The sequence below is a fragment of the Ictidomys tridecemlineatus genome, chromosome 13 (genome assembly GCF_052094955.1).
Source record: "Ictidomys tridecemlineatus isolate mIctTri1 chromosome 13, mIctTri1.hap1, whole genome shotgun sequence".
Lineage (NCBI taxonomy): Eukaryota > Metazoa > Chordata > Mammalia > Rodentia > Sciuridae > Ictidomys > Ictidomys tridecemlineatus.
The window spans coordinates 50427534-50445569 of NC_135489.1; positions in this window are offsets into that span (position 1 = coordinate 50427534).

Below are 18036 nucleotides of genomic sequence, written 5' to 3' on the forward strand. Positions count from 1 at the left end.
CTTTGATCCCTTTTATTCACTTTATTCCCAGAACATGGAGTGACATATTATCTGATTAATTAATTTGCAAAGAACAAATGGGCAGACTTGGCTCAGCTCTGCCTGTTTCTCTTTGGGAAATGAGAGGAGCAGGCCATATGCTTCTCCCACTTTGCTGTGACCTACAACTTATCCACTAGTTATAATAAAGTTGTCTTCTTGTATTTACTCTTTGCTTTGTTTCTCAACTTTGTCATAATTTTTGAAGGAAAGAAATGAACTAAATGAGTACTAAATGTTCCACACTATACTGGGCACTAAATACATAATTTATCAACTCCATTGTCCTGCATAGAATTCATGATCCCATTAAGTTTGAGCTACAATCTGAAAGGTCTGAAATTTGAATCAATAAGGGTGTAAGTATTCCAAGAAGAAGGCTGTGAGCCAAAATCAAGATCTCCTTTAACTTGGTAGAGTTCCTGTTGTAACTGGAAATTGGTCATAAGATTTACTGGGGAAGCAAGAGATTGGCTTTCTGTTCTTAGAGTGGATAGGAGACTAAAATGATCTCTGTCTTTTACCATGTAAATATGTGCCCGTGCTTTTTATTTAGGATACTTTCAGTTATGCCTATAATGCCAAAATTGAACCTCTAAGGTAAATAAAATATCCTAATTCTCTAGGATCTGAGCACTTCCCTAGCTTTTATAGTCCAACCCGAATTGTTCCCAAATCCCTTGAGAGTCTTCACTGTGAATAGAATTCTCTTTTTCTATGAGATGGTAAATGGTTTGCCTATGGCTTTAGCTATTTATAAATTCTCTCTGCTCCAAGTGTTTGCCCTAAGACTATGCAGACACTGTGCTATCTTTTAAAGAATTTAACCTTTATTTTAATTAATTTATTTTTTTTTAATGTGGTGATGAGGATCGAACCCAGTGCCTCACCCTTGCTAGGCAAGCATCTATCACTGAGCTATAACCTCCAGCCATCTTTTCTTGTTATGCTTTCTCTCGTTCTGCCAGACTGTGGTCATGGTTTCTCATATATTCCAACTCAGTCAAGGATTCCATAGTTTCCCAACTCCAAGGAAGGCTGTATAGCTCTCTTGGGGTCTGGGGTCTGGCTCAAGTCCTCCTTGATCAAAGGTTCCCCTTATGCACTAAAAAATAATAGAAATAATTTCTAAGGCCACCTCAGTGAAATCAATAGAATTTTATGTTGACTCCAGTATTCATGATGTAGTGGAAAGAGTCCAGGGCTTTAAACTTAGACAAGTCTGAGTTCGGATACCGGCTCCCCAGATGTGATAGGTCTAGTCATTTGAGGCATAACACCTCTTCTACCTTCCTCTTATACAATGTCTTGCCTTAAAAGCCATGTCTCCTAGATTCCCTTGCCACTAAATTTAGGATGTGCTTTAGGATCTACCAACATGAAATACTCAAGGGAGATTTAGAAAATAGCAGGGTCCAGAAACCACCTATGAAGTTTCTACTATTTCTGCTGGATATATACAGTCATAGGGATTTAGTTTTCCTGAAATAGCATTAGCAGAAGTCACAGTGGACAGTAACCTAGTAGTATTAAGAGGCAAGAAGCAGGTTATCCATCTCTCTGGTATAGGCAAAGCAGGCTCAGCTTAACTCTGGAGCACACAGGTCTGATGGTGGACTCTAAAGCTCCTATCACAGCTAAGACGGTGTGGTTCTAGAGCAGCAATTGGCATCATGAAGCTAATGTCACAGAGGTTGGGGGTGCCCCTGCCTGAATAGCTCTGTGTCGGTACATAGAAATTATTCCTTGAAGTTCAGGGTAGGGACTGACTGCTGCTCCAGATCTTTCCATAATTTTATAAGCACCCAATTTCTTGAATTAAATCCTTTTCATTTAAAATAAGATTGATTTCTGTCCTCTGCAACTGAACACTCACAAGTGATTTTCTCTCTCAAATCCATTTTTCTCATGTGAAAATACATAAAATAACCCTTATCTTGTAGGGGAATTGTGTTTGTGCTACTTAGTGGTAATTCATTTTATTGCTGCTAGTACAGTCAGTTAACGTACGTGGGTAAAGCTAAAGACCTTCTTTTGAGTCTTCAGAATCATGGACAGGTCTGACTTTTGCCAAAGTCAGTGTACCACACCCCAAACAAATCTTGCTACTTTCTTCAAGATTAAAGACTCTCCTCTGATCAGCTCAGGCCACCTTCTATCCCAGGTAGCTGATACCAAGAAAGATTTCAGCCCTCTGATGAAATTAGCTGCTTCTTTCTCCAACCATACTATACACTATACAATACAATAACCATAATAGTCTAACAAGAGTTAGAAACTTACATAATTGGAAGTTCATTTCCCTACAAAGTGTGTTTGTTACTCATCCTTGAGTGAGCCTGATATATACCAGGTACTGAATATTTTTAAATAAATAAATAGACACATGTATGAATGAGCCCACTATATTAAAAGTTTCTTTGAGTCTTTACATGATTATTTCCTGCCATTATTTTAACATTTTTCCAAGTTCAAAGAAGAAAGTAATTAATCCTATGGCATGTGTTATAATTAAAGGTACACTGTTTGTCTTCTTTCTTTTTGAGATTTAATTCCTTCAATGAAATGCAATGGCTTAATCCAATCACAGCATCCTTCATATAGGAAATTTTCAGGGGTATTTATCCAGCAAGTTCAGCTCATTCATAATACCTTGAAGCAATAAAGAGATATTTTAAATAAGTTCCTAGGTTAGGTACTCTAATCAATATGAGATCACACACACACACACACACACACACACACACATACACACACGTGCATTAATCTAAAAGCTAACTTTGTTAAATTGCTTTATGTAATACATTATCCTAAAGTTCCAAAATCTCTAATCCTCTTTGACTTGATACATGTAAGAAGGTAAAAGGAATGCTTTTGGGAAGATTTCTAAGATTGGGAGTGTTAATATACCTGAGAACCAGCATATAAGTTCAAAATCACAACTGCCAAACAAATTTCCAAACTATTACCTCAAAAATCATCTTCTAGTACTACATTACAATGAAATAATCATTGTAAAGTCTTGTGGACACAACAGAGTACAAGGTAAGAACTTAATAGGAATTAAAGGGTTTATTTTTTACATCAAGTTTTTATGCGTGGTAGTTTGTTCCAGTGATCCTAAGAAATCTCTTCTCAGTATGTGATTTAAAGAATGTGCTATATTTAAATTCCTGAAAATATATTTATGGTCCTCTAGATAGAAACTACTATTAGCTGGACATGGTGGCACACACCTGTAATCCCAGCTGCTAGGAAGGCTGAGACAAAAGGATCACAAGTTCAAAGCCAGCCTCAGCAATTTATCAAGGCACTAAGCAACTTAGCAAGACCCTATCTCAAAATAAAACATAAAAAGGGCTGAGGATGAGGACCAGAGGTTAAGTAACCCTGGGTTCAATCACTGATACAATAAAGAAGAAAGAGGGGGAGGGAGAGGGAGAGGAAGAGGAGGAGAAGGAAGAGGGAAAAGAAAATACTATTATAAAACAGTTAGATTTCACTTTTGTTTGTACATAGCACTTAATTATATTAAAGAGAGTCCAGGGATGCTACACATCAAATGTAATGATTGTTATCTCTGAATTATAGGTTACAGAATTGTTTTTCCTTTTTTCTTTGTGGTCATTGGTATCTTGTAAATATTCTAAAATGAGCACGTGCAAGAATTTTAAAATATATGTGAGAGCTTGCTTGATCCTTCTTATTTTTCTTGTCTTCTATCTGATCTCTCTGAGCACTCACCTGAAAATTGCTCTGCTGTCATTTGTCACTCACACCACCCCCACTGCAAAGACTCCTTGTATATAATGAACACTGATGCTAATTACCTGTGCATAAATTTGGAAAACTCCGTCATCCTAAAGACATATCACATCAACACAAGCAGCTCTTTTGTGTCTTCCTACGCTTGTATAATCTCTTCTGGGCCCTCTAAATTAAGACATCCTCAAGCATTTTACTTAAAGATTGCCTCTATAAAAATTAAATACTTTCATACTTCTGCAATTGGGCTGAAAACATGCGTTGGTACATTGGTACGTGAGTAGCTAGATACACTCACTAAAAACTGAGGACCCGGTTTATTACTACCTACTACCAAATCAAGACCCAGTTCATTACTTCCAAATAATATTCTAAAAAAACTACAAACTAATCAAAGAGGACAAATAAATGCAATTTCTGTTCAAATCTTCCTGGGATAAAGCAAATCCCACCATCTAGACAAAAGTAAAACTACTCCCACATTTCGATTCATTTTTCTACAGTTTAATGAAGATGGCCTACTTTGTCTTTGGAGATCTCTAAGTACTACTAAATATATTCTCTTACTTGCCCCTCATAATAACCCTGCAAGGAAAACATAAAAACAGTCTCTCTGCAGTACAGAAGGCTGAGCAGAGAAAACTGGTCAGGTACTGGAAGAGGTACTCCTCAGTGCCTCTTCAAGAACTAGTGAGCTCAAGTGTCTGGATGTGCATCGTGCTAGTGCTGGCAGACAGGTAGGAAGCTCACAATTTCATCCCAAAGGGCACAAATCCAGTAGTTTAGCACAGGAGAGTTCACCCTGCTTGACCTAGAAGTCCCCTTTAAAGTAATCTAGTCCAAACTACCTCCCCTTATAGATAAGAATGCAGAAGACTAGACTTTTTCCCATAAACAGTTCAAAGCATTGTCTTTTTTAATCCTAGTGTCTTCCTTCCTCAATCAACTGTGCCCTTCCAGAATGAATTATTTCCTCTGGAGGCTTAGGAAATAGATGGAGTAAATTCCACTGAATCCCTCTGTAAATGGTGAGTAGTTTATCTGGTTGTCAGGTCTTTCCTTTTAAAGGTCACTCTTCCTTGCTAAGAAATTTTCTGATGTTCTTGTTAAAAGTAAACTGAGTTGTTGAGAGAAGGAGGAAGATAATGCAATTGTGCATGGATGCTTTTTCTCTGTAGTTTTTTTATTTTCAGATTTTGACATATAGATGTATATACATGTAGATATATACATATATGTACATATGCATATAAGTATCAGTTGATTGCAAGACAATATGAAAACTATGACAAAATAAATAAAATAAATAGAACCTGGGATAAATGGTAAATAATATTTATCAACATCATATTGTATACAACATGCTTGCCCTGTAGATACCATTGTAATTTCTAATCTAGAAAAGGTCATTTTCAAAGTTGTTTTTAACCTAAATACCAGACAGACTATCCTTGCTCTGATCTTTCTTGTATTATTCACAACCAGGAAACTTCTTGCCCGGAAAGGACCTGAACATAAGGTGATTGACCTAATAGAATAAACACGAGCCCAGGGTGAATGGGCAGATAAAATGATAACTAAAATATTAACGATTTAATACCAGGAAACTGTTCTAAGAGATTCGATGTATTAATTTTTTTACCCTCACAACAGTGCTCTGAGCTAAGTGTTACTTCAGATGATAGGAAATTGCACCCTAATGAGAAAAAAAAAAAACAGGTCTTTGGAGGTCACAAATAAATGAAGACAAACACAATCAATGGACATGGGACATGCTCTGGATGAGACAGAAGGTCACAGTACGCTGAGGGCCAGGAAGCAAGGCAGAGAAAAGGTAAACACACCCACACATGCCATGCTCATGTCCCATTTATGTACCCGCCTAGGATGTGACAGAGTGCCTGCCAGAGAGTAAATACCAAATAAAAGAAGATTTGGATGAAAAACAGAGTGGTGACAAAGGGGCACACGTGACCCAATGATCAGAGAAACTAAGGTGGGACTTTCAAGGTCACCTGATAACAGCCATCCACCCACCCCAGCTCTGCATTCACCCTATCTATGCTTAAAGATTTCTAGAAAATGAGAAAAGAAAGAAACATAGAAAAAGTACCCCCCACACACGTATTAACACTTGTCTAAGTTGCTTTCAGATTCCAGCCCCGTTATTCCCATTCCATAGATGAGAAAAGCGAAACCTAAAAAGATTAAATAACCCACGCAAGTTTACACTGTTAATACAGCTACCTGGATTTGAACCTAGGTGTTCAAACTTCGAAACCAGCATTCTTCCCTCCAAAGCAAACTTTGCTCTTACCACAGAGTGCAATGTGTACTCAAGGAACATGAAAATGTACAGGGTTCACTGAAAATGATCATAATTCCATTATGTCTGTCTAAAATTTAAATCACTTCAAATAGCAAAAATATGAATTTAGCAATATTGATTTGAGACATGAAAACTGAAACTCTACATCCAAATGCTTTAACATCCCCCAATTCTAGTTATTTTTAAATATCTGGATTTAATTTCTTTAACAACAATAAAACATTGTTACGTCACTGGACTATCAAAATATTTACTTTCTGCCTTCTGGTCCTCATCTTAAGGATTTTACAAGTAAAAGAGGGTAGGAAAATATGTAGGCATATAAACTCAACAATCTTGGCCTGAGTCACACCTCCCAGAGGTAGGGCACCCTCCAGAGGTAGCATATTTCCCATTAATATGCTCTCTTAGCTATCGTTTTGAGAAGAGAAATCTAAGTTTTTCATATATCACATCCTGTGAGGCAATAGAAACTGTTCAAATTATCTGAACACTCAACAGAAGCTATTAAAAGATTACAAATATTGATTAATCCTTCCCATAAATAGCAGTAACCAAAATTTAACAAAGTTCATGTTTTTTCTCTTGCCATACTTTAAGTGAATCAAAAAAATGATATGGTTCTCCCAGTGACTAATGAACTAGAAGCAGCTTTCACCATGACCTGGAGGGCTAAAGAGGACATGATCTGAAAGGTTTCTTAGAAATCAAGGGGTAACCTTTTGCTGTCCTGAGCTACATGTTACCATAGACTAATCATTCTGACTCCTGTAGAAGCAACAGGAAAAAAAGGTAGATTTTTCTAGCAACCATTCCTATAGAACTAATCTTTTGGAGAAAAGATTTTAAGAGATGAATATTTCACATCTTTACCACACAGCACAACAGAATTGACCTTTTTCAGAATGACTATCTTTTTTTTTAAAGGGAAGGGTCATTTTAGGATTGATTTAGACACAATATCCCCCACTTGATTGCAGTTGATTGAATTCTGCAAGTTGAAATGTCTTATGTTTTGAGTTGACTGTTCTTCAGGCATATTTTTCTGTCTAGACATAACCTAAATGGCAGACAGCAAGAAGTTCTGTAAATACCAGTTGTATCTGCAAATTCAAAGGCAGCCTTGAGCCACACATCTGTCATTTCTATCAAATTTAACATGGAGAGTATGTCAATCTCAGCCTCCCTGAGTCCTATTCAACATGGAGCTCTGAAGAACTTCATCAGGGAAAAAGTAATTACCTTCAGTCTTTGTGTCAATACTAACCAAATCTATAAGAATATTTAGCACCTTTTCTTCTCCAGGAGGTAAAGTGAGAAATCAGTCAAGTGTCTGTAGCACGAGCTCCCAGAGAAATTATAACCCCAGCCCCCAAATATCCGCAACATCCATAGGTGTGTGCATGCTATAAGACTGAATCGAATTTTGTTTATCTGGAGCCCTAGAAATTTATCCTTGATAGGCCCTTCTCCCTATTCTGGAGCTTTCCATTACTGCCTGATATCCTGCATCATAACCTTTTAACCAGAACTGTACTAGCCTGCCTTTAGTATTGTGGGATTTTCCGCTGCTCTGATATCCTCCTACCATGTAAAGTAACGTGATGATAATGAAATCAGTGTTACAACTCACTGAACAAGATGACTTAATTGCTGTGCCAGTCAAAACAAAAAGGCTAATCCATACATTCTTTATTCATCATTAAAGTGAACAAGAATTCCCAGCTCTAAGAGTGTTGATTGGGTTGACTCTAATAAAATCTGTACCAGCAAGCACCCTCTAATACAGTAGTCATGGAAAGAGCATTTATTATATTTTTCATAGAAATAATAACATTATGGGTCATTCCTCTTCTCCCCTGCCATACACAAAAAGTCTTTTCCCTCATTTGTCTCCTCTATATCTTTTGCTGTTTGATGGCAAGCAAGAAAATTTAATGTCCTCTATATTCAGCAAGAAATCATAGAAATGGGAGCCTATTCGAGCCTCTGATACCTATTGCTGTGTTCTCTGTAGCCCTTCTAACATCCAAGAAGCACTCTATAAATTCAGCAGGGTGTAATGGAGCTAGAGGACTACTTACCACATTCACTAAATTAAATATTTATATACCCCCTATGCAAACAAGATCTATAGCACCCGCTCTCAGGCAGCGACATGATATATATGTATATTCACCTACAGCTTCAGCTTTATGAACTGTATTCCTTAGAGATCCCAGCAATTCCAATAACTAGGTAGACAGTCAATAATTACTTTCATCTTTCTCCTTTTATTTACTCTTTAAGAGATTCATTAAGTTGAGGAATGACAGCATTGCTTCGCTAAGCCGTTTTGATTGCTTTCCTAATTCATTTATCATGACCTTTGGAACTATTAGTTTGGTTTTCACCTTCCAGTCATCCACAATCTTGTTTTATGAAAACTAATTTCTGCATTCTCCCTGGTTCTTTTCACATGGCCCTTTTGGCCTACATTTTATTTAACAGAAATGACATATGGTAGAATTTTTCTTTTATAAAGACACCCAAGTGTGTAATATGCACGGGCACCAACAGTCACTATGTGTGTTTAAAATTGGTATTGGATCACTCTCAAAGCTTTTTATATGTCTATATTTACCTTAAGACTCAAATCCCTCCACAAAGGTGAGAACTGAGGGAAGAAGGATAGAGAAGAGTGATTAATGCAGGAGCACACATCACAGACCAGGCACAGGGCTAGGTACCCTCATACACCATGTCACCTAATCCTCACAGCAACCTGAAACATAGGCAATATAGCACTTGTGTCAGAGATAAAGAAATCATGGCTCCAAAAGAAATACTGATTTGCCAAATTCTTCCCGTGAGCAGTGGGCTTGACTAACTACACTAAGGGGCTGGGTGCCTTGTCCTGATGACTGTTTCCATCTCTGCTGTTATCCCTTAGTATCTAAGGGTACATTATATGCTTGACATGCAAGTCATTTGCATGAGATAAAGGTAAAATTCCACATTGCTTACTTTGCTCTCTTTCCTTAACTTTTCCTTAGAGGAGACCTTTAGGTAAATTCTGTTTTTCCTTCCCTGGGAGAGGGGTAAAGGGATAGAACTCAGGAACCAACACTGAGCCACACCCCAGCCCTATTTTGTATTTTATTTAGAGATAGGATCTCACTCAGTTGCCTAGAGCCTTGCTTTTGCTGAAGCCGGCTTTGAACTCCTAATCCTCCTGTCTCAGCCTCCAAAGCCACTGGGATTACAGGCATGAGCCATGGCACCTAGTTAAACTCTTATTCTCTTATATTGAATACTGATATTTGGGGTGCTAACTGTGCAGAGAACTCATTTTGCAGCTGCCTTAAAGTAGAACTCTAATTATTAAAACACAGGCTACCAGACATAGTAGTACATACTTATAATTCCAGCAATTCAGGAGACTAAGTAAGAGACCACGAGTTCAAGGCCAGCCCCTGCAACTTAGCAAGTTCCTATTTCAATGAAAAAAATTAAAAGAACTGGAGATGCAGCTTGGTGGTTCAATCCCCAGGACCGTTAAAAGCACAGATGCTTTTGGAAAGATGCTGTCAAGAGAATTAAAAGACAAGGCACAGACTAGAAGATATTTGAACAAGACATAACTGTCTTGTTATGTCTTGATAATATATATACAAAGAACTCTTAAAACTCAGCAATAAGAAAAAGAACAACCCAACTTAGAAAACAGACAAAAGATCTGAAGAGAAGCTTCACTAATGAACATACATAGGTAGCAAAAAAAAAGTATATGAAGAAAGTGTTCCAAATTATATGTCATCAGGGAAATGCAAATTAAAATGTGCTACAACCACACACCTATTAAAATATCCCCAATATAAAACAATGACAACAACAAATGCTTGTGAGGATATTGAACTACATGAGCATCTCTTTCATGGATGATGTGAATGCAAAATGGTAGTCATTTTGGAAGACCCTTTGTAAGTTCTCTTACAAAACAAAACCAATACAAACCAAAGTTCCTTCATTCTTCCCTATCCCCTGACCCCATTATGGATCAGCATCCACTTATCAGAGAAAACATTCAGCTTTTTGTTTTTTAGGATGAGAAGGATGGTAGAATGAGACAGACACTATTACCCAATATACACGTATGACTACACTCCTGGAATGACTCTGCCGCAGGGACAGACAGAGGAATGAGAAGTTGTGCTCCATTTGTGTACGATATGTCAAAATGCATTCTACTGTAAAATTAATTAATTACTTCTAAAAAAACCTAAATCTACTCTTACCACATAATCCAGCAATCATGTTCCTTGAAATTTACCCAAATGACTTGAAAGCTTTGTTCACACACACACACACACACACACACACACACACAAAACACACACATACACACACACTCAAAAAAATCTGCACACAGATGTTCATAGTAGTTTGCTTTTTGGTTTTTGGGTTTTTTGTTTGTACTGGGGAATTAGGGATTGAACACAGGGGCAATTTACCAATGAGTGACATCCTCAGCCCTTCTAATTTTTTAAAATTTTAAACAGAATTTTACTAAGTTGCCCAGGCTGGCCTTCAACTTCCTCCTGCATCAGCCTCTAGAGTTGCTGTGATTAGAGGTATGTGCCACTGCACCTGGCACAGAAGCTTTGCTCATGCTTGGAAGCAATCAAGATGCCCTCCTCTAGTAGGTGAATGGATCGATTGACTATGACACATCCATGTGATGTAATAGCATTTTGCATTGAAAAGAAATGGACCATTAAGCCTTGAAAAGACATGGAGGAACCTTAAATGCATATTACTGAGTTAAAGAAGTGAATCTGAAAAGACTAAATACTATATGATTCCAACTATATGATGTTCTAGAAATGGGAAAACTAATGGAGACAATAACCACTGCAAGGTTTTGAGGACAAGGAATGAATTGATAGGTGGTGCAAAGAGGAGTTTGAAGACAACAAAACCATCGTGCATTATATTATCATGATGGATACATGCCACTATACGTTTGTCCAAACTCAGAATGTACAACAGCAAGAGTGAACACCAGTGGCAGTTGTGGACTTCCAGGACAATAATGTGTCAGCACAGGCTACCGGTAGTAACAAATGTACCATCGTGGTGGGGGGATATTGACAAATGGGGAGGCTGCTCATGTGCTCAGGAAGGGAGTAGATCGGAAATACACCTTCATGAAAGAGCTTTATAAACTAAAGTCTATCAGAAAAATAAGGTTTTATGCGATGTTTCAGAGTAAACTAGACATACAGGTGGGAAAAATATAATAAGATGTCACACACAAAAATGAATTCCATATAAAGACTCAAATATAAAAAAGGAAGCCCTTAACATTTTAAGAAGAAAATATTCAATAACATCTTTGTGATACTGGGATAAGTATCAAAAGAGGGATTTCTTTAACATAACAACGAATAATACAAACCGTTAAAATATGGTTAGAAATATAACCATATTACAGAAGATTTCAAAAGGCCAAATATGCTGTAAACACACAAAATGCAAGAGAGAAAGATATGTGTGTGGTTCACAAGAAATTACTATTCAGAATATATAAATCAATTAGAAATGGACAAATGGACAATCAGCCCAACCCAATATATATATATATAAATATATAAATATATATATGTGTGTGTGTGTGTGTGTGTGTGTGTGTGTAAATAATGTAAATAGGAAAATTCACAGAAGAAACTTCAATGATCAATAAAGTCAAAAGGTAAAAAAGGATTCTTGGCAGTACTAAAAAACAGGGGAAAATAAATATCAAAAAACAAATAAATTAATTAAGTAAATGACATCCATTTCCAGTAACGACCAAATAACCCACTATTTCAAATGAATTGAATATTTTCTGAGAAAAACCATGAAGTTTATTGAAATTTGTAAAGGGTATCTTCTTAAAGACTTTTCTTAAGAAAAAAATAAAATAGTGAGGAAATGTGATCCAAAACTTAAGAGAAGAGAAAATCTGGGCAGGTAGCCCAACTCAACTCAATAAAAATAACTAGCTTTAAAAAATACACTTAATAAAAAACAGTAAGTGATTGATAAACAAAGGTGTCTAACCTCCCTAACAATCAGAGAAATTCAAATTAAAACTTTAATGAGATACCACACCCACCATATGTATCAAAAAAACTCTTTAAACCATAATGTTGAATAAAAGAGAAAGTTAATGAATGTATATATAGTGTCTTACAAATTAGGTAAGATTTTTAAATACACTAAATGTGTCTATATATTTTATGTATGCATATTTATATAATAAATCTATAAATATATATCCCCCTTCAGGTCAGTCATATGCCTGAGAAGGAAAATGGGAAATGGGATGTACAGGGGTACTGTATGAGTTAAGATTTTTTAATTGGGGAAAAAAAACAGATATCAATTCTATCTAAATTTGTATGTTTAGAAAAAGAACTAATTATTTTGGAGAGTTGATGAAAGTCTCTGCAAAGACTCAAGAACCAGGCTTAAACACTACAAGCAAAACAAAACCAAAAAAGTCCCCAACTATAACCTAAAGCTAGTTCAGTCAAGGCAACATTCCTGCAGCTATCTGCAAAGGAGATGGCAAAACTTAAACCACCAACATCAGGAGAGCTGGTGTTTGAATGCCACTGCTGGAACCTTGGACTCTTCTGCTCTGGAAACTATGAAGGCACCTGTACCTTGCATAACAGATTTAATGTGGCACTTGGTGCTTTGAGCCACTATCTTCAAAGTCTAACTAAAAACCAGCTGAGGTTGCACCTGATTGGCACAGGCTGTGTACAGGGGAGGCTGGAAAGTGTCTGAAAACTGGACTAGGAATAGACAAATTTCCCAGGCACAGCAAGGTGTTGTGATAGATAGCAAAAAATGGCTGCAAGATTACCCCCATTTTTTGTATCATGATTTAAAGTTCCTACAATTACATGGTGGAGTCCACTTCTGTATCCCTCAAGTTTCGGATCAGTCATGTGATTTGCTTTGGCCAATAGTGGGATATTAGCAAATCTGGTGTAAGCAGATGCCTGAAAGAAGTTTATGCATTACAGCTTGCCCTCTCTTGCAGTTTTTGGAAACTTTCCAGCCGCTACCAGGTAAATAATCCAAAGCAGCCTGCTGGATAGTAAGTTTAATAGAAGTGAGTTACCAACATTGTTCTTGCTGACAATCAGTCAACTTCCAGACATGTAAGGCCATCCAACCAATCACAAATGCATGAATGAACCAAACTGATATAACTCAGAACAGAGATGAGTCATTCACACTGAGCCCAATACAAATTTCTTACAGAATTGTGAATGAATGGGCAGCTGTTTTATGCTCTTAAGTCTTGAGGTGGTTTGTTACACAGAAAAAGCTTACTTTCACAAAGTTCAAAACTACTTGGAAGCCAGGGGAAATTTTACAAATATCCACTGTATCTCATGCTCTGAGACTGCCAAAAAACACACCCTTCCTTGATACTGAAATTCACACAATAACAATGGTTTTACCTAAAACACTAAAGTCATTCCTCATAACATTAACAGAAAGGCTAATATTATTGGATATATATCCAGTTTTATCCAGGATCTCTGGGCATCTTTTCTCCATTAGGTTTATAATTATTAATTTTCATATTCTTAAACCTGTGATTAAATGACAATGATAACAACCAGTCATGATGTGGGAGAGGAAGCAAATTAAATAAGCAAATACATATGCACATGTGTACATACGTATGTGTACATATACCTCACACAAAAGTAGTGTGCATTCTGAGTCCTTGTTTCTGCAACTAGTCATGAGACTAGAGTTGGTATTTGTGATTTTTTTTTCTTTCACCACCTATTACATTTTCCCTTTACCCTTATCAGTCCTTCAACTATATGCAATGGGACGAATCAAGCCTTCATCTTGAGACTTTTGAGCCTTTCACTGCCCTTCCTGTGTGAAGCTGATTATGCAGCTATTACAATCGATCACAGTGCTATCAGGAAGCATTCCAAAAACCTTAGATTACATTGTTTACCACCCTTTTTCTCATTGTATACTAGAAATTCTTTTTCCCCATAATAAATGTAGTCAATTATCCCAACTAACAGTATAAAATTGTATTTTACCTATTTTTCCAAAGTGACTGGGAAGCAAGAGTAGATTCCAGTTCATTGACATTGTTTCACATATGAACAGTTCAAAGCATTCTCTTGGATTCTAAAACCATAGACCTGCAAAGCTTAGAGTTGTAGGGAACTTTAAAAAATATGTGAGTGAATCATGACATATGATGCTATGACATATCACTTCATTTTTAACCCTTAATTCCTAAATCTACATATTCTAACTATAAAAGAAAACAGCATTATCTGTTGCTAGTTCAGAATACTCAGTTTCTCATAATCGGCTAAATATCTGATGGCATATATGGTAAAGTTAGAGAATGCCATGATAATTAGCCTCTGGCACTGTTTCCTTATTGTAAACTGAGTCCATTGATCAAAATCAGTGCTTTGTGGGATAGCTTCGTTGTACCAGCCCATTCTGCATTGTTATAATAAAGTGCCAGAGGGAGACTGTGAAGGAAAAGAGGTTTATTTAGCTCAGTTTGCAAGCTCTGGCAAGGGCCCTGTGGCAGGTGGCAGAAACAGGTGCTGGAGGAAGGGTCACATCCTGATACAGAAAGTCACAATGAGATTCAGGGGTTGGACTTGGGCTTTTATAACAAGCCACTCTCATGAGAACTCACTCCAGGAGACCCTTGCTCCCTTCCCAGGGCAGTGCTCTCAATAACCTAAAGACCACCCATGAGACCCCTCCCCTTTCAGATCTGTACCACCTGTCACACTGAAGCACTAAGCTCCAACCCATGTAACTGAGGGGACACCCAACATCCAAACCATAGTATGTCCACCCATGCTGATGTCTCAGGAGATGGTAAGCTAAAGTAAACTCAGGTTCAAAATATATGTCTACAACCAGGAGGAAACAAAAATTACCTCCAATTATGTAAAGAATCCAGTATAATGAACATTCCCTGGGTATGATAATATTGGGTTCTCAGAGTTGACTGATTTTTAAAAATTGGATAATCAGCATGATATAAACCTGATAAGCCATGGTCCATATTATTGTTTTCATTGTAATTACCAACCCTGCCACTATAGCCCTTTGTTCAATAGCATATTGATCAAGTGTCTAAATGGAAAATAGACAAATGACATTCAAAGGACCAGTCATTTTTATCCTACTCAGTGGGTGATCCAGAGAAGAAATGGTCTCAGATATTCTGACACTATACACCTATTCCAAGAACTCTAAATATATGACTCTTCCCCAAACTTCCCTCCCCCAAACAATTCTCTAATCTTTCCTCTTTTACTATGACCATTTTGACAAATCACCAGCCACTGCCATGAATCAATGCATATTCTCACTTCTGCATATCATTCATTCAAAAAAATAAACAATGAAATGTTTCCGTCAAAATTGTACCCGCTGGTTATATTTTCTTCCTCTACTTCATCTTAAAATGATCCACAGGTGACACAATAAGGTTATAGAAGTTTACTTCTACATAATACCATCATATCATATAGAGTCTCCTTTAAACAGGGCTTTATTTATTTCTTCCATATTAAAATACTCTAAAACAACTTCCATTTGGGTTAAGGAAGCATTGATAGCGCTGGCAATGTAAGCTGCCTGTCCCTGGAATTGGTGCATTAAGGGCTTTCTCTACTCTGATACTGAATACAACACATGCCTTTGACAGTGAAGTTCAATTAGGTGTGCTTATGAATCAAGCAATAATGCATGATAGGTGGGGTAAGCCATGCAACCAGTTGATGTGCTATTAAGATTTAGATATTAAGTGTTCCCCAAAACCTCATGTGTGGGACAATGCAAGAAAGTTCAGAGGTGAAATGACTAGGTAATGAGACCCTTAAACCAGTGAGTGAATTAATCCCCTGACAGGGATTAACTGAATGGTAACCGAAGGCTGGTAGGGTGTGGTTACAGAAGGTGGGTCACTGGGGGCCATCTTTGGGATATATATTTAGTGAGCTAAGCTTATTCTCTCTATGCTTCCTGATGTGATGTCCTGGGCCACTTTACTTTGTCACACTCCTCTGCCATGATGTACTGCTTCATCTCAAGCCCCAGAGAATGGAGCTGGCCATCTATGAACTGAGACCTCTGAAACCATGAGCCCTTAAATAAACTTTTATTGCTCTAAAATTGTTCTTGTCAGATCTTTTTTAGTCACAACAGCAAAAAGGCTGACTAAAATATGTATATGGAGTGTTATTATCTAAATGGTCCAATAGCAAGAAAAAGCATCTTTTCAAACGAAGAATAGTTACTTACCAAAACAAGACGTAGCTTTCCATAAAAATCCTGTGACCTTCACTGTAATCTGTGTATTAGGTCTAGAAACTGGCTCCATTCAGTATCCAAATCTTACAGGGGGATATTTTCAACACCATTAAATCAGCTAATTAATAAAAGTAAAGTGGCAAAGATGTTTGGAATGTAGCCTAGATACACTGGAGTACCTTCCCAGCTCTGGCCTCTGACTACTCAAAATTGGCAGCTCTTTAGGTCATCAATTAAATGTGTTAAATTAGTCAAACTAAATGTGAGATGATGATTGATTGATTGAGTGATTATAGACGCATAAATCTACAGAGGCCCATGTCTTAACTCTGTAGGAACCTTTGGAAGAAAATCCAAAAGAAGAATGCAATTCCAGAAATTTCACCGATGGGGCAGCCCACCTAGATAGTGGAAATTATCTTTTATTTTCTGACAGAAATGTGTCTTGAAAGTAAGACAACTTTGTTTCCTGTTTTTCAAGTACTGTAATGGTTGGGATATGAGGTGTTCCCCAAAAGTTCCTGTCAATGCAGGAATATTTACAGTAAAATGACTAGATTATGAGACCTGTAACCTAACAAGTCCTTCCTAGTTTGAATGGACTGAATGGGTGGTAACTTTAGGCAGATGGAATGTGGCTACAGGAAGTGGGTCACTGAGAGGTGGCCCAGAAGGGTGTATCTTCTCTGTGACCCCTTCCCCCTCCCTCTCTCTCTCTGCTTCCTGACCCCTACATGCACAAAATAGTTTCCTCCACTGGGCCCTTCCTCCATGATGTGCAGACTCCCCATCAGGCCCAGAGCCAAGGAGTCAGACATCTATGAACTGAGACCTCTGAAACCATGAACCCCCAAATAAACTTTTCCTCCTTTAAGCTGTTCTTGTCAGATATTTGGTCACAGCAACATGAAAGCTGACTAAAACAGGTACTACAAATGTGATGGCATCAATGTAGTGAGCCTGTATGAAGCTTTATTAGGAAAGGGAGATTATTAAGGTTTCTCCAGAACTAAATTGCGACACAGAATCATAGCCTTAATGTAATCCCTGAGGTGAACCAGTAGAGGCATCCTGCCTGCTCTCCTAAAAGAAAAAAGAAACAATTCATTTTGTTCTAGCTTGTGACATAGAATTCCATTTGTGAGATCCGTAGATGTGTATCAGGGCCCAAGAATCAAATGCTGATTTCTTCAAGGAAAAAGCAAAACAAAACTCTAGAACAAGAACTGCCATTGGAGTATTTGATTAAGGTTAGGATAAGCCACTTTTTTTTTTCCCTCCAAAACCTATCTATCTTCTAAACAAGACAAAAAAGGAAATGTAATGAGTCTCTTTTTAATTCATTGATAACAGTATATACAACTGAATATTATAGCATTGCTAGTGTTTACTACTTGGGGAGACACAGAGCTCCAGAGACTTCCATTTAACTTTCTATATAAAGAGCCCCCGGTGAATGAGTCATGAGGAAAGTCTGGAGATTTTTCCAGTGTATATTCCATTTATAGTCTCAAGATGGATGACAACAAGGTGAA